Raw genomic sequence first — 16,621 nt, 5'->3', positions numbered from 1 at the left:
CTTCCATACTTTGCTTTTCGCACCAAATCTACAAGCAACAACCACCCAGCCGCCGACGACGACGCGTCGTCGCCAGTGAAGCACTCAAACATCGGTAAAGCGTGCAGTAGCACAACGTTTGCACAGAGAGATGTCTACGACCGACAAACAGCAAACCGAGATGGGATGTTGATGACTGATTGACTGGCTGCGACGGCGGCGTTGCGTTGCTCAACGAGAAAGGCGCCACCACACACACCGGCCTGGTAGGTATTCGACTGATCGCTTTGGGAACAGCTGTGCAGAGTTTGTTCCCGCGCCGGCATCCATCATCAATCATACCGCATTGCTCCCCGTGCATCAGCACGACCAACCAAGAAACCGGGGCCGGGGTAATGACGACCTTGACTTAGTCGGCACGTTATTGCGCGCACTGCAGAAGACAACCATGTGCGAATAGGCATAGCTGATTGACAGTGAGGGTATGCAATACATACCTACATGGTTTTGAGGAATTACCGATAATATTTATAATGATATCGATTTTTAAAAATCTGATTTGTATCATCGAAAATGATAAGCACATTCACTCGAAAAGCATAATCAAATCCATGAAATTCTGGGACAACTCGTTTTTAGGCAACAAAAAATTAATCATCAGCAAAACTGCATACCCCCAAATTGAAGATCTGGAATGACGTTTGTCTTAAACGCAGGAGCCAAGAAAAGATGATAGATGTCTATGACTACATCGACGACGATGGCGATGATGATGAACGCTGCTGTTGCTCTAACCTGAAGTGGGTGGTTTTTGATTTCTCATTGAATTCAAATAAAAACATTCATTAGACGTTTTGTCAGTGCTGGCTGGTTCTTCGATCGAATGACGTGGGTTGGCATCAATTCTGAGTCAGAGCCCCCCAGATGTGGAACACTTCCAATCGACACGACCGGGTTGGCTTGGCTTTGCGGCAACCGGTTGACATTAAGCTAATGGGAGAATGTGGACTTCGACAATTACAATTTACGGTATTGGTTTGCCCTTATTATCCGATTAAGTTGTAAAGCTGTCCAACGTGTTTGGGGGCGCTGCGCTGCTGGTCGATAACCACGTCATTGGATTAAGTGCAAGAAGTCGTGGGTCTTGGGTTTTCCATGGAGTGCTTGTGGGATCTCCAGCAGGTGCTCTTTGTTATTTTGACAACGTTCGTAAATACTAACGAAATGCAATGTGTTTGCCTCACGATGTGGGTACCACCATTAGGTTCGTATACTGTTTTTGGGGTTCCTCCTAACTGTAAAAGATGGGTGGGGAAGTCTTGTGCCCAAAAAATTACGTTGCACAACATAAACAGCGAAGCTAGTTGATGGGCAACATTAACGGTTGTTGGTATTGTCTATGGCAAGTGATTAAGAAGGTTTGTATTCGTGGGAAAAAGAGTCATGGACTATAATTATTTTTAATTTAGTAGGGGTAAAATTGAATTTTGATTGAAGGAGTGGATCCATCAGTAAGGGAAAGCATCTCGAAAGGTGAATGCGAAACATGATTTTAATGAACTCGATTAAAACTTTACCCCCTTCACACACTTTTTTTTATAAAATTTCACAATTAATCAGCGGAAAAACTTATTTCAATTAGGCAATCCACCTCATTTTGTAGGGTGTAAGTTTTAGTGACTCAATGATTATATAAACCAATAAAAGCGCTGGCAACGTCCCAACAGGATTAAGGAAAAGATACATCTGGATAGCAATGCATATCTTTATTCGAAACGAGTTGACCATGTAAACTGTCAAACAATAACGGCGGCCACTTGGCCAAATATCACTAAAACCGAAATTCACGTAGCAGAATTGCATTTGGACGAGTTATTAGGTCGAAAATGGTTTTACGGAGAATGCCTTTTGACCGAAAGCGACAGATGGCAAAAAAAGACCGACGACCAAACTGGTAATTTCGTTGAAAAAAGGGCTTTTTGCCCGTCCAAGTTGTACGGCCGAAAAAGTCGTTCTGTCAATTGGGTCGTTTAGAAAAAAAGGGTCATTTGTTGATAAGGGGGCAGCAGGGACTATGTCCAAGGGCTTGACGATCCCTCCCCAGGCCATCTGCGAGTTGTGGCGCCTGCCTAGGATGTGGTGGGGTTTGACAGTGGGCCCTGTTAAACCTCTATAAAAAGCTGTATGTATCCGCAAGTAGGCTCTTTAAAGCGACCGTGTGCCGCTCAAAGCGCACAAGCCCAAGTCCTGGTGTTAGGTGGGACGCTAAACAGCCCTGACACGACGGCCCTCCGACGAGACAGGAGGTTTGCGCAGGCCCAATAAGCCGCCTTTAAAAGCAACTATTACGAACGACATAGAAGATAATACGACTCGATACAATCGGCAACGACCTAGGCGACGAATAAAGGATCACGATTGGAAGCTTGGAACATGGAACTGCAAGTCACTAGGCTTCGCAGGTTGTGATAGGATAATCTACGATGAATTACATCCCCGCAACTTCGATGTCGTAGCGCTGCAGGAAATCTGCTGGACAGGACAGAAAGTGTGGAAAAGCGGGCATCGAGCGGCTACCTTCTACCAAAGCTGTGGCACCACCAACGAGCTGGGAACCGGCTTCATAGTGCTGGGAAAGATGCGCCAACGCGTGATTGGGTGGCAGCCAATCAACGCAAGGATGTGCAAGCTGAGGATAAAAGGCCGTTTCTTCAACTATAGCATCATCAACGTGCACTGCCCACACGAAGGGAGATCCGACGACGAGAAAGAAGCGTTCTATGCGCAGCTGGAGCAGACATACGATGGATGCCCACTGCGGGACATCAAAATCGTCATCGGTGACATGAACGCTCAGGTAGGAAGGGAGGAAATGTATAGACCGGTCATCGGACCGGATAGTCTGCATACCGTATCGAACGACAACGGCCAACGATGCATAAACTTTGCAGCCTCCCGCGGAATGGTAGTCCGAAGCACTTTCTTCCCCCGTAAGAATATCCACAAGGTCACATGGAAATCACCTAATCAAGTAACGGAAAACCAAATCGACAACGTTCTAATCGACGGTAAATTCTTCTCCGACATCACGAACGTACGCACTTACCGCAGTGCGAATATTGAATCCGACCACTACCTCGTCGCAGTATGTCTGCGCTCAAAACTCTCGACGGTGTACAACACGCGTCGGAGTCGTCCGCCGCGGCTTAACATTGGGCGGCTACAAGACGGTAGACTAGCCCAAGACTACGCGCAGCAGCTGGAAGTGGCACTCCCTACGGAAGAGCAGCTAGGCGCAGCATCTCTTGAAGATGGCTGGAGAGATATTCGATCCGCCCTTGGAAGCACCGCAACCGCTGCACCAGGCACGCTGGCTCCGGATCAGAGAAACGCCTGGTATGACGGCGAATGTGAGCAGTTAGTTAAGGAGAAGAATGCAGCATGGGCGAGATTGCTGCAACACCGCACGAGGGCGAACGAGGCACGATACAAACGAGTGCGGAACAGACAAAACTCGATTTTCCGGAGGAAAAGCGCTAGTAGGAAGATCGAGACCGTGAAGAGACGGAGGAACTGTACCGCGCTAATAACGCACGAAAGTTCTATGAGAAGTTGAACCGTTCACGTAAGGGCCACGTGCCACAGCCCGATATGTGTAAGGACATAAACGGGAACCTTCTTACGAACGAGCGTGAGGTGATCCAAAGGTGGCGGCAGCACTACGAAGAGCACCTGAATGGCGATATGGCAGACAACGGTGGCGGTATGGTAATGAACCTAGGAGCACGCACGCAGGACATGCGACTTCCGGCCCGAATCTCCAGGAAATCCAGGAGGAGATCGGCCGGCTGAGAAACAACAAAGCCCCTGGAGTTGACCAACTACCAGGAGAGCTGTTTAAACACGGTGGTGAAGCACTGGCTAGAGCGCTGCACTGGGTGATTACCAAGGTTTGGGAGGATGAGGTTCTGCCGCAGGAGTGGATGTAAGGTGTCGTGTGTCCCATCTACAAAAAGGGCGATAAGCTGGAATGTAGCAACTATCGCGCAATCACACTGCTGAACGCCGCCTACAAGGTACTCTCCCAAATTTTATGCCGCCGACTAACACCAATTGCAAGAGAGTTCGTGGGGCAGTACCAGGCGGGATTTTTGGTGAACGCTCTACCACAGACCAGGTGTTCGCCATACGTCAGGTATTGCAGAAATGCCGCGAATACAACGTGCCCACACATCATCTATTTATCGACTTCAAAGCCGCATATGATACAATCGATCGGGACCAGCTATGGCAGCTAATGTACGAAAACGGATTTCCGGATAAACTGATTCGGTTGATCAAGGCGACGATGGATCGGGTGATGTGCATAGTTCGGGTTTCAGGGGCATTCTCGAGTCCCTTCGAAACCCGTAGCGGGTTACGGCAAGGTGATGGTCTTTCATGTCTGCTATTCAACATCGCTTTGGGAGGAGTAATATGATTGACACGAGTGGTACTATTTTAAAGAAGTCGGTCCAGTTATTTGGTTTTGCCGACGACATTGATATCATGGCACGTAACTTTGAGAGGATGGAGGAAGCCTACATCAGACTGAAAAGCGAAGCTAAACGGATTGGATTAGTCATCAACACGTCGAAGACGAAGTACATGATAGGAAGAGGCTCAAGAGAGGTCAATGTGAGCCACCCACCACGAGTTTCTATCGGTGGTGACGAAATCGAGGTGGTTGAAGAATTCGTGTACTTGGGCTCACTGGTGACCGCCGATAACGATACCAGCAGAGAAATTCGGAGACGCATAGTGGCTGGAAATCGTACGTACTTTGGACTCCGCAAGACGCTTCGATCGAATAGAGTTCGCCGCCGTACCAAAATGACTATCTACAAAACGCTTATAAGACCGGTAGTTCTCTACGGACACGAGACCTGGACGATGCTCGTGGAGGACCAACGCGCACTGGGAGTTTTCGAAAGGAAAGTGTTGCGTACCATCTATGGTGGGTTGCAGATGGCGGACGGTACGTGGAGGAGGCGAATGAACCACGAGTTGCATCAGCTGTTGGGAGAACCATCCATCGTTCACACCGCGAAAATCGGAAGACTGCGGTGGGCCGGGCACGTAGCCAGAATGTCGGACAGTAATCCGGTGAAAATGGTTCTCGACAACGATCCGACGGGAACAAGAAGGCGAGGTGCACAGCGGGCAAGGTGGATCGATCAGGTGGAGGACGACTTGCGGACCCTCCGCAGACTGCGTGGTTGGCGAAGTGCAGCCATGGACCGAGCTGAATGGGGAAGACTTCTATGTGCAGCACAGGCCACTCCGGCCTTAGTCTGATGATAAATAAATAAATTGTTGATAATATGCCCTTAAATGTCGACCTGTTCGGACCAATTCGGCTGGAAAACATTTTCGACCGCAAGTTCAATTCCGCCAAATGACATTATCAGCCAAATGGACGACCATTTCGACCAAATGGCTTTTCCAGCCAAATCACCTTTCCTGAAAAACGACATGTTGGGCCAAATGATCAGTTGTGTTTCGGCCTAATGATTTGTTCGGCCAAATGACATATTCGGCAAAACAATTTTCGACCAAATACTTTCAGCCAAACAGGAAAGGCCTTCCCGTTGTTTGTCCAAAAGTCATTCGGCTGATAGCCATTTGCTCCAATGTCACATTAACTGGCCGATTAACTAGTCAAGCCGGATGTCATCTAGACGACTTCCATTTGGCCGAATTTATTGATCAAAAATGTCATTTAGCTAACAGCCATATACGGCCGAAAGGGGCACATAACCGTATTTATTCTTTGGTTTTCCCGAAAATTTCGTTTGCCAGAACAGATCATTTGCCCGATGATATCGTTTGGCCGAATAGGTTATTTGGCCGAAATGGTCGTTTGGCAGAAAGAGCTATTTGATCGAATGGCTGAAAATGTCATAGTATGAACAGTTCATGGCCAAAATTGTGGATACGTTCGGCCAAAAGGCCCTTCCTTCCATATTACCTTTTCACCCAAGGGGCATTTTCGACCAAATGGCTTTTTCTGCCAAACGACTATTTCGGCCAAATGCGATATTCGGCTAAACAACTTGCGGCCTTGAGACCAGCCTTAAAATGACTTTCAACCAAACGGCCCTTCCCTGTTCAACAATTCTTTGGAAATTCCACAAAAAAATCTTCGGAAATTCCATATGAAATTCTTCAAAATTTCAACAAGAAGAGAGAAATGATACGCATGAGCAAGGATGCTAATGATCATTCAGTAATTTGCATTTGATCATTTAGTAGTTTGTCAATAACACATTCCAGAAGCTGAATTTCAAAATATGTTGTATGGTGGACTTCTGGTACGAAGGTTTTTCTACAACTCTGCCTAATGGTTCGTTGTTTGAATTCCATTAGTAATGGTGTTGTAGCAATACCGCCATCGGGGGTGACAATGGGTCTGGGGGGTGAGAATGGGTCATCGCTTTCACCGGCAGCCTGGAGGTCGTAGAGCAAAATCGTTCAAAAAGGTATCTTATATTTTAGTCTTCTTGCCCTCAGACATATTCAATCCATTCTACAAGCATTCTAAGTAGTTGAAATAATAACCCATTCTCACCCCCATTTGACCCATTGTCACCCCCGATGACGGTAGTTTCAGTAACTTAGACTAAATGATAACAAAATTCCAATCATTTAGTTTAAGTTACTGCAACTAACGCTCTAACTCCGTTATAAGTTGAATTCTAATAACGAACCATTAGGCAAAGTTTGAGAAAAACCTTCGCACTAGAAGTCCACCATACAACATATTTTGAAATTCAGCTTCTGGAATGTGTTATGGACAAACTACTAAATGATCGAACGCAAATTACTGAATGATCGTTAACATCCTTGCGCATGAGTATGTAAATCTTAATGATTTTCTAAAAAAAAATGCATAAATGATATTAAAAAATGTCCAAATGAATTTTTTTTGTAGCCTCAACATTGCCATTACTTAGTTTTTTTTTATTAAACTAATTGTGTACATGTTTGATCGATACTTCAGGCATACAAGCGAAAAAAAAGTGCAAGTGTTACTGTTATGCTGATCTCAGCTGTTATGCGAACAGAAAACGAGCACAGTACAGGTTGACGTTCTCGTTTGGTGCTGTAGAAAAAATCACTGCTGCTACCTAAATACATTCGGACGACAATCGGCTGATAATTTTTTTTCGGAACTTCCGGAGTATGACCAAAAGCCATGATCGGTCGACATGAAACTAAGATAGTGTGAAGCTGAATTTGATCCAAAGGTCATCTCAACCAGTTGGAAGACAGCCGTTGGAGATGAAAAAGAATTGGCAATCAGATGGTTATGCAATACATCATCATGATCCTTTCAATCCGATTCAGAAAGCCCATCAAAACTTATCACGATGCAGTCGATAAATCGATACCCCATCGGAAGCAGAAAACCAAACGCGGTGAAGTAGCGGTGTCGAATGCGTTGGCCGAGCAGTTGGCGTTCGGGGTACTCTGGATGATCAATTAGTCAAGATCTTCCGTGGTCGTCAACAGTTACTGGAACCATTAAAGAACGTGAATTTCGACTAAATTGTGGTAAGTTTCCACTGAATAGAAGAATAATAATACCAGTCTTAATGCGGACGAGCACTGGAATTTTTGCTGAGATAATCCAGCCTTGACAACAGCTACAAAACCTACGAGAATCTTCACAGCCGACTAATTGGAAACATTTAAGTGATGCAGCCTCACTCTGTGGGGCCCTCCTTAGCCATGGGGTAAGACGCGCGGCTTCGAAGCAAGACCATGCGGCTGGGTGGCTGGGTTCGATTCCTGGTGCTGGTCTACGCAATTTGCGGATTGGAAATCGTCTCGACTTCCCTGGGCATAAAAGTATCATCGTGTTAGCCTCATGATATACGAATGCAAAAATTTTAACCTGGCTAAGAAACCTCGCAGTTAAAACTGTGGAAGTGCTTAATGAACACTAAAATGCGAGGCGGCTCTGCCCCAGGGTGGGGATGTAATGCCAATAAGAAGAAGAAGAAGTGATGCAGCCAGTTTTGATGGAAGCAAAGGAGGCTGCGAAGTGAAAAATACATGAACATTATGCTGTCTTATTGAATATCTCTGATGCGTTTTGTTCAAATCTGGATCAATTAAGAGTTAACGAACTAAACTGGTGAGCACGTTCCAATCCTTTACTTAGTTTTCTTTATTTGCTATACAAAATTATAAAATCATACGTACGTCATAAATAGGTACAGGACATCTTCTACTTCAATTGCCGGGGATATTGTGGGAGTCCCAGGTATCCGGTTCACGCTTTGGTTAGCAACGGTGGCTCTTATCGATCTTCTTACCCTGAGTAATTATTAAGAGTAAGGGCGTCCTTGTGAAGTTTTGCTGTACCTGTTATGAACAACTAGTACATCCCATTCCCTACACTCGCTGAAGAGACTTTTCTAGCTTCAGAAGGGAATCCTTTTCGTAGTACTAGTTTTCGTAACAAAAAGGGCACCATTACGGAGCATGATATCTAATCAAATTATTCGTAGTACTACTTGACCAACGTCCCCAGCTGGGTAAGGAGTAGAGGATGACGCACACACAAGTGTTACTGTTATACGAACACTTTGTTCAATGCCAAATGACCCGAGGAAGTGACCAAGAAGACTGTGCAAAACTTGGAAGCAGCGAAACGAATGGCCCGGCAATTTACATTCCATAAAAAGGAGGCTTCAGCGATTTTTTCCTGATTCTGAATAAAAATGAGTGTATAAAAGAAACTTAATAATTTTATTTTAACAATGATTGTTTACCGTGCTTCGAAATCCTCCCAAATAAGCTAACAAAAGTACGTATCGAAACATGCTATTCAAAATTTTGCTGAATAGTAGGGTTACTGCTCCTGGACTTCATCCCATAGCTCTGATATTCATCTCACGAAAAACAAAGCAATGAAAAGGAATTTGTTTTGTGTTTTTTTAGTAGTGAGCGCGCATATTAGCGAAAAGAAGCGATGAAATCGGTGCTTTATTTATTTGTTTCGCGATTTTATGAATATAGCCAAGCGATTATTCAATTATGTTTTTTCGGTAGTCGGCTTCGCGTAAGAAGAAAAAGAAAACGCCACTTAACACACAAAAACATCACAAAAAACACCGACGGAGTAATGGTTAATCAAAACATCTTCACTCTCACGATCCTTTACTAAACAACAATCACATTTACACACTCAATCAGTTTGCATTATGCAACCAATAACCACAACTCCTCCCAACCGCATCCACCGTGCATCCATTGACATAATGAACAGAACAGGGTAATTAATCTTTCAGCAGCTTCTGCCACCACGCTCAGTGACTCCGCGCTGCAGTACACGGCGCGGTCCACAGTCCCCAGCACGACGAATCGATTCGTTGGTCGATCGCATCGTAAGCCATCGGCCATCGACGACGATCGATAAGACCCTACCAGGGCCAAAACATCAATCCATGTCGACCGTGTCTACATCGAAGATGCTACACCGGGCTCATCCTTCTGCTTTTCCTACAAACAGAACTTCAACGTTCGCTTGGTATAGCGGAGATGGCGAAAAAGGTCGTCCAAGGGAGGAAACCTCCACCAAAGTCGCTCTTATCAGACATCTGGACGACCCAGATCGAGTTTTATCCGATTTGCGATTGGCTTCTCCCTTTTATTGGTCCTCTCTCTTCACCTGAGTTGGTACTTATTTGTATGCACGCTGCACGATCTGAAACCCGTTGGAGAACCATCATGGGGGCTCGGACGGATGGAGCGATCGTCGTCTTCGGGGTCAGAGAAATGCGCAAGGCAATCGAGGGATTGAGTATGATTCGGAATGCCGAAGTTTCCAACTCCGACGAAGAATGTAGTTTGTTGTTTATATCTTCGATGTCATCGGCTGAACTGCTGCGAATAATTGCTAATTTGCGGTATACCTTCATGAATTCAATGGTGCTACGAACGAGAAACGGTAGAATATGGGATTGAATTGATGAAATTGCTTGCATTTCGAATATTGGCATAAATTTGGTCATCGGGGATGATTATTAGGGCGCTCAAAGACCAGTTCAATGACGTCAACTACACTGTTGCTAACTGCAAATCCCCCTTATCTGAATAGGAAACCAAGTAAAGTTGTGCCTGAGCTTTACTTATAAGTAGCATGAATTACTACCAGCATTGCGGAGACAAAAAACGGCAAAAAAACCGTGACGACGCGAATCAGTTCATTACGATTATCAGATAATTGAAGCTAAGGGGTGGAATGAAACTGTGATGCACTAAGCTGATGCTGCAGTTTTGCAAAACCTGAAGCAGGTAAGTAGCCGTAGTAGGAAGGTAGTCAAATTTTCACAAAATACTTAAATTTGAGTTTGAAAATAATAATCTAGTACGGTTTTGAAATAGATTATGAGCTATGCTTTTATCAGAGGTCATTGCATTTTTTTTCCTTGAATGGTCTGCAATTTGATTACAATCATGAACGTTCACAAATTACGCTTGGAAGGGGAGGGGAATTGAGTGAAGTGTGACAATATATACAAAAAATTCAAATTCTTCATACAAAAAGTGTGACATAGGAGAGTCAAATTTTTGCGTCACGTAATTAATTGATCTTCCCTACCGGCAGTAAGACATGTGCATGGTACCGACACGGGCTAAACTGTTTTACACCAGCATCATCAGTTGATGATTCCAAGAATCATTTCTGATAAACCGATTCAAAGATCGTACAAGCCACGTAATCTTTGTGAACGACCCGGAGCAGATCATGTTTGATGTTTATATCCTATTCAAATGTCATCTAATCGATTCCCAGCCGGCATCCATAACTTATAATCACACGTCATGTGAATTACAATAAACAGGAGCAACTCCAACGGCAATCCTGGTTCAATTGTTCCGATGAAAATGTCTCAGCTCCTTCTCCAGACACACGTACGGTGATAGATAGGCAGGTACGTAACCTTTTAATGGGCGATCAAACAAGGGCTGAGAATGCTGATCAACATCCTATTGTGTGCAACAAAGATGCAAGTTGCTGCGCGGCGTCCTCTATTCACACGATGCACATTCGTCAATCAGGGACTGCCATCGACTCACAATGGAACTATTTGTGTGATAAAATGACCAAATTTCAACTAAATTTATGTGACCTTAACTCATTTGAATCCCGCCGATATTCTTAGAAGTTTATCGGATAAATAACTGAAACGTATGTCCGAATTTCACAGAATTTACGAATTTTCCAAGATTCGGAAAATTTCATAGTATCAAAGTGTTGATAGCCATTTCTCGAGGACATAGGATGCATTATTCTTCATAAATTTTATTGAAATGCCACTATAGCAACCGTGTGCCGCTCGAAGCCCACTAGCATAGTTCTGGTGTTGCGTGGGACTAAAACCAAATTTGAACCGACTGATCGAGCGTCTGTTCACCAAGGAGGTGCGGCTCCAACAGCGTCTGTTTCAGCATCCAGCGGCTCAATGAGATATGCTACTCCCCGATAATATCTAAGATGTTAGCCCCATCCCGATGAATAGGGGCACGAAACAACGGATACAAGTTGGAACATGAAACGATTTAACCCTAGCCCAGCCAGGTAAATTGACACAACTTGCCAATGAGGCACGCCACATGAAGCTTGAGATAAAATCTTTACTCTTGTTTACGAGGTGAACGTTCCCTGGCATCGTGGAGTTGGCTTTCTACTAAGCACCCAGGCACACTCTGCGCTTATGAAGTTTGAACCGAGAAATGAAAGGATTGCCAGATTTAGAACACGGGATCGAAACTTTACTATAATGTGCCAACCGATGTTGCAGATCTAAAAGACGAAGAGAACTTCTACACCCAGGTATCAGAACGTATGGGCGACTTCAATGCGAAGCTCGGATCCGACAATTCTAACCATAAACGCATCATGGGATGCCATGGTCTCGTAGAAACGGGGAGTTGATCGCAGAATTCTGTGAATGATCGGTAGGTTACCCGTGACGGTTTTACATAAAATTAAAACGACCACATCTGCGTCAGTCAAAAATGGACATGGAAGCTTCCAGTAGCCGCGAACTTTCAATTGGTCGTTGCACCAATCGAGTGGCCATTCCCGATCACTATCGTCTCGACATACATCCCCAGCGGATAGTTCCAGAACCTGCAAATTAAGATCACGAGAATCCAGGAAAGACTACCTGAGCCAGTCGTTTTCTGCGGCGATGTGAAGGGCTATCACCACTCCTGGGCCTGGGGTAGCCGTCCCAACAACGTTAGAGGGACCGAAATTATCAACGGGCCACCCACGCTGGCGTCACAGTGCTTAACGACGGCTTCCCAGCCTTCTTCCGCGGTAGAGTTGAGGCAGCCATTGATATAACTGCAGCCTCGAACTCGGTGGTTAACTGGCTACTCTGGTCTGACGATCAAGCACCGATCGTCGAGGCACTTGACAGCCAACGTAAATTTCCTATAAACCACGCTGGCTATACGACAAAGCGGAGTGGAACGCTTACCAACAAGAGGTCGAACGCGAGCATGAAATCAATCTGCCATCTACCGTCATCGGGCTGTGCACAGCCATCCTCCAAGCGTCACAGAGATCTACCCCAGAGACCAGCCTCAATCCAGGGCGTAGAGCTGTGCACTGGTGGAGCGAAACTATCAAGGTAGCGGTCAAAATCAGATGCAAAACTCTCCGTGCGTTTAAAAAGGCCCAGAAGCGACTCCCACAGCCTTTTACTGCAGAACTTCCGTTCCAGTTACCAAGACACCAGATACGACTGCAGGCAAGTTATACGTGAAGCCGAAGAAAAAATCTTGGGTGCAGTTTCTCGATGAGATCAATGACGAACGATCATCCACCGAATTCTGGAGACGCCTCAACTGCGTCAACGGCAAGCGCAGAGCCAAGGGCATTTTACGCTTTCCACCGACGGCTCGGTTCAACGGGATCCAACCATCATTGCTGATGCATTGGCCAATCACTTCGGCCAGTAATCATCATTCACAAAGTATTTGGAGGTGTTCAATAAAAAACATTGCGCTGAGCAACGTGGGGTCGAAGGTCATGGAACGATTGTTCAACAGACGATTGACGGAGTTTCTGGAAAAGACCGGCCGCTTGGATAACAGCCAGCCCAGCACGCATTCCGTCCCGGTCGCGGTACTAATACCTTGCATCTATCACCCAAATCCTGGAGGACGCCAAAGGTAAGCACACCGAACTTATCACGCTGGTTATCGCGAAAGCGTACAGCCGTACGTGGACCCCGGGCGTACTGGAGAAACTAGCATCCTGGGGGGCTTCCAGGAAATTTCCTACTTTTCATCAAGAATTTTCTACTAGAATGTTCCTTACAAGTACAGTTGAGAGCAACTCTTTCCAAGATCACTAAGAAGGAAACAGGGGTCCCCCAGAGCGCAGTAAAAGCCGTATTTCTCTTCCTAACCGCCATGGAGGAGGTGCTCACCAACCTACCAAAAGACATATTACCCATTTATAGATCATTTTCTACGCTGACGATATCATTCTCGCAGCCGTCGGCAAGCACCCAAAAGTAGTCAGGAGATATACGCAGGCGGGCTAACAAGTGCATAAAATCTCTCCAGCGCAGGTGTAAAACCAGTCGATCCGGCTGGTTTCGAGAAACCTAAGCCAGCCAACCCCCCCCCCCCCCTCCATTAATAATACGAAACAAAATTATAACAAGGGGAGTTACATATTCCAGAAAAATATTGTAACTAAATATGTTATGAATTTGGCTGATTAGTTGTTAAAAGCCGTAACACAATTATTACAGAATCTGATACCTCCATATCAACATCATAACAAACGATATACTTATTTGGTACAAAAATCTACATCAAAGGCAATTCTGACTGGGGTTTAATCACCGTGGAAACTTATTGTTGCTTTGATTGGTTTTTTTCGGTGAAAAATAAATCAACTCAGGTATCAGAACGTCGGCTCAGGAGGCACGTTCCCCTCAATTTGGGAGATTTGTGCCATCGCCTTCACTGGCCTTTCTCATCATTTGCCTGACGGAGAAGGAAGTGAAAAGGGGAAAGGAAGAGGAAGTGAAGTTGGAAAGCAGAATGGAACCATTTACAGGAAAGCCAGTTATGTAGACTCACACGCATTCAGCTAGGGACTAAAGAGAGGTGTCACAAAAACACAGAGGATGTAACAATGGACGAACGTCAGAGACGAAACACAGAGTGCACTGTGAAAAACGCATAATGCGAATCCATATAGGTGACAATCACAAAGTACATTGTAAAAATCAATGCGAATCCATGTAGGTGGCAATTTGTTGAAAACTAAGTAACACACATATTCATAACCCCATTCTTATTGAACCTCACGTTGAGATTGAACAAGAGTTGCCGAACCCGAATGTCAAGAACGAAACACAGAATACACTGTGAAAAACGCATCATGCGAATCCATATAGGTAACATACACAAAGTACATTGTAAGAAAAAAAACGCATAATGCGAAACCATATAGGTGACAATTTGTTGAAAACTAAGTAAAACACATATTCATAACCCCACTCTTATTTAACCTCACGTTGAGATTGAACAAGAGTAGCCGAAGCCGAACGTCAACGACGAGACACAGAGTACACTGTGAAAAACGCATAATGCGAATCCATATAGGTGACAATTTGTTGAAAAAAAAACTAAGTAAAAAAAACATTTTCATAACCCCACCCTTATTCAACCTCAAGTTGAGATTAAACAAGAGTAGCTGAAGCTGAACGTCGAAGACGAAACACAGATTACACTGTGAAAAAAACGCATAATGTGAATCCATATATGTAACATACACAAAGTAAATTGTAAAAAACGCATAATGCGAATCCATATAGGTGACAATTTGTTGAAAACTAAGTAAAACACATATTCATAACCCCACTCTTATTTAACCTCACGATGAGGTTGAATAAGAGTAGCCGATTATCTCGGAGAAGTAAAAAGTCAACTACGCCATAGCTCCGGTTAGCGCAGCGAGGGCTAAATACTGTGAAGGGGGCCCTGGTGCGTCACAGGCTCCGTTTGCGGTTAGGTTCTTATTAGACCCCCCCTAATCATTCATTCGTAGGCACGGTAAGCATAAAGCCGCATCACACCGAGAATGGAGTCACCTGTATGGTGGACTTTTACCACAGGAACAGGCAATCCGTAATGTTATTCTTAGCCTGATAACCAGCTGCCGACACCACACGGCTATCTAGGCTGTTCGTGGAGAGAAGTTAACATTGACTTTACGGCAACTCTCAATTTGGCCAAACAGCCGACAAACTTATTGTTGCTTTGATTGGCTTTTTTTCGGTGAAAAATAAATCAACTCAGCAATTTAGCATTACGCGTTTCGGCTTACTACACTTTAGCCATCATCAGACGCCTAAAATCACATTTATTCAATTACAATTTTCACATTCAAAAATAATCCACACAAAAATACACTTTACTAGCTGGCATCCTCCTAGCTGTTCAGTCAGACAAACATAACGGGCGGATGGTGAACGGTGAAAAATTCCAAAATGCGCTGAAACAAGCAACACACATCTTGAAGATAAATAATTATTCTTCGTGGTTTATACGGAGGATAAAATCGGAAAGAGTACACAAACACTACAACTCACTACAATCAAACGACCGTGAACATCCGGTTCTGAAATATGTTTCAGCGCCCTACATACCCTGTCTCAGCGAAAAGTTACGTAAAATCCTACGAAAAGATGTCGTAATCCTTGCCTCAAGACCACAGAACAAAATTAAATACAAACTGTTCAGCAAAATGAAGGATCCGATTCCACCAGGGAAACAGAAAAATGTGGTATTTCCCATACCTACAGAACACAGTAATGACTGCAGAAACAGAAATCCGTGATCGGGGTTGCCGGTCCACTTAATGGAAGATGGATATGTATTCGATTTCAGTAAAATCAAAATTTTGAATCGAATACAACCAGAACAATTGCGGAAGTATTCGAAATTTAAAAAAAAACAAGGCAAAACGCATAGATCAACCTACAGCGAGAGTGTGGTACCTTTTAGCAACACTACAACCAGAGACCGGCGGAGTGAAAAACTGTCGAAATGGCAACGTATGAAAATGCATGAAATCGCGAAAATGATACTGGCAGCACTTGAATTTTTGCTTGCTTCTTATGGATGCAAAAAGTAAACAAGTCGAAATGGAACCGCTTTTGACGGTTCGATTGGAAACAAGATGGCGTCTTTGCCGATCTCTTATTCTAGTATTTCTAGTACCTTTGACACAACCTACACGGTCTATTAGCGAAATTGAGCCTACGTGAGAGGAAGAAAAATGATCGATGGGTTGTGATTTTGGTGGTAGGGAATAGCGTGAAAGGAAAGCTAGACAAGTAGTTATGTTTGTCTGACTGAACAGTTAGGAGGTTGCCAGCTAGTAGTATGTGTATTCTTGTGTGGATTATTATTCGCGAAGTCGAAGCAAAATTCTTCACACAAACAATGACAGTTCTTTATGGGTTTTTACAGTAGAGCAACAGAGAGGAGGAGATGGCGGCCATGTTTCACTCAAACTCTGACAGATAGCAATGGGATTTCCCATAGG

General features: G+C 44.5%; 1 protein-coding gene across 1 annotated transcript in view; it reads right to left on the bottom strand.

Moving 5' to 3' along the window:
• LOC134216437 (mucin-5AC) overlaps positions 1–16,621 on the bottom strand; it is a 196,255-nt gene that overhangs the window by 22,435 nt on the left and 157,199 nt on the right. The window lies entirely within an intron of this gene.

This window comes from Armigeres subalbatus, chromosome 2 (genome assembly GCF_024139115.2).
Source record: "Armigeres subalbatus isolate Guangzhou_Male chromosome 2, GZ_Asu_2, whole genome shotgun sequence".
NCBI lineage: Eukaryota > Metazoa > Arthropoda > Insecta > Diptera > Culicidae > Armigeres > Armigeres subalbatus.
Note: the sequence above shows the minus strand (reverse complement) of the source record. Positions and strands in the feature narration are given on the sequence as shown.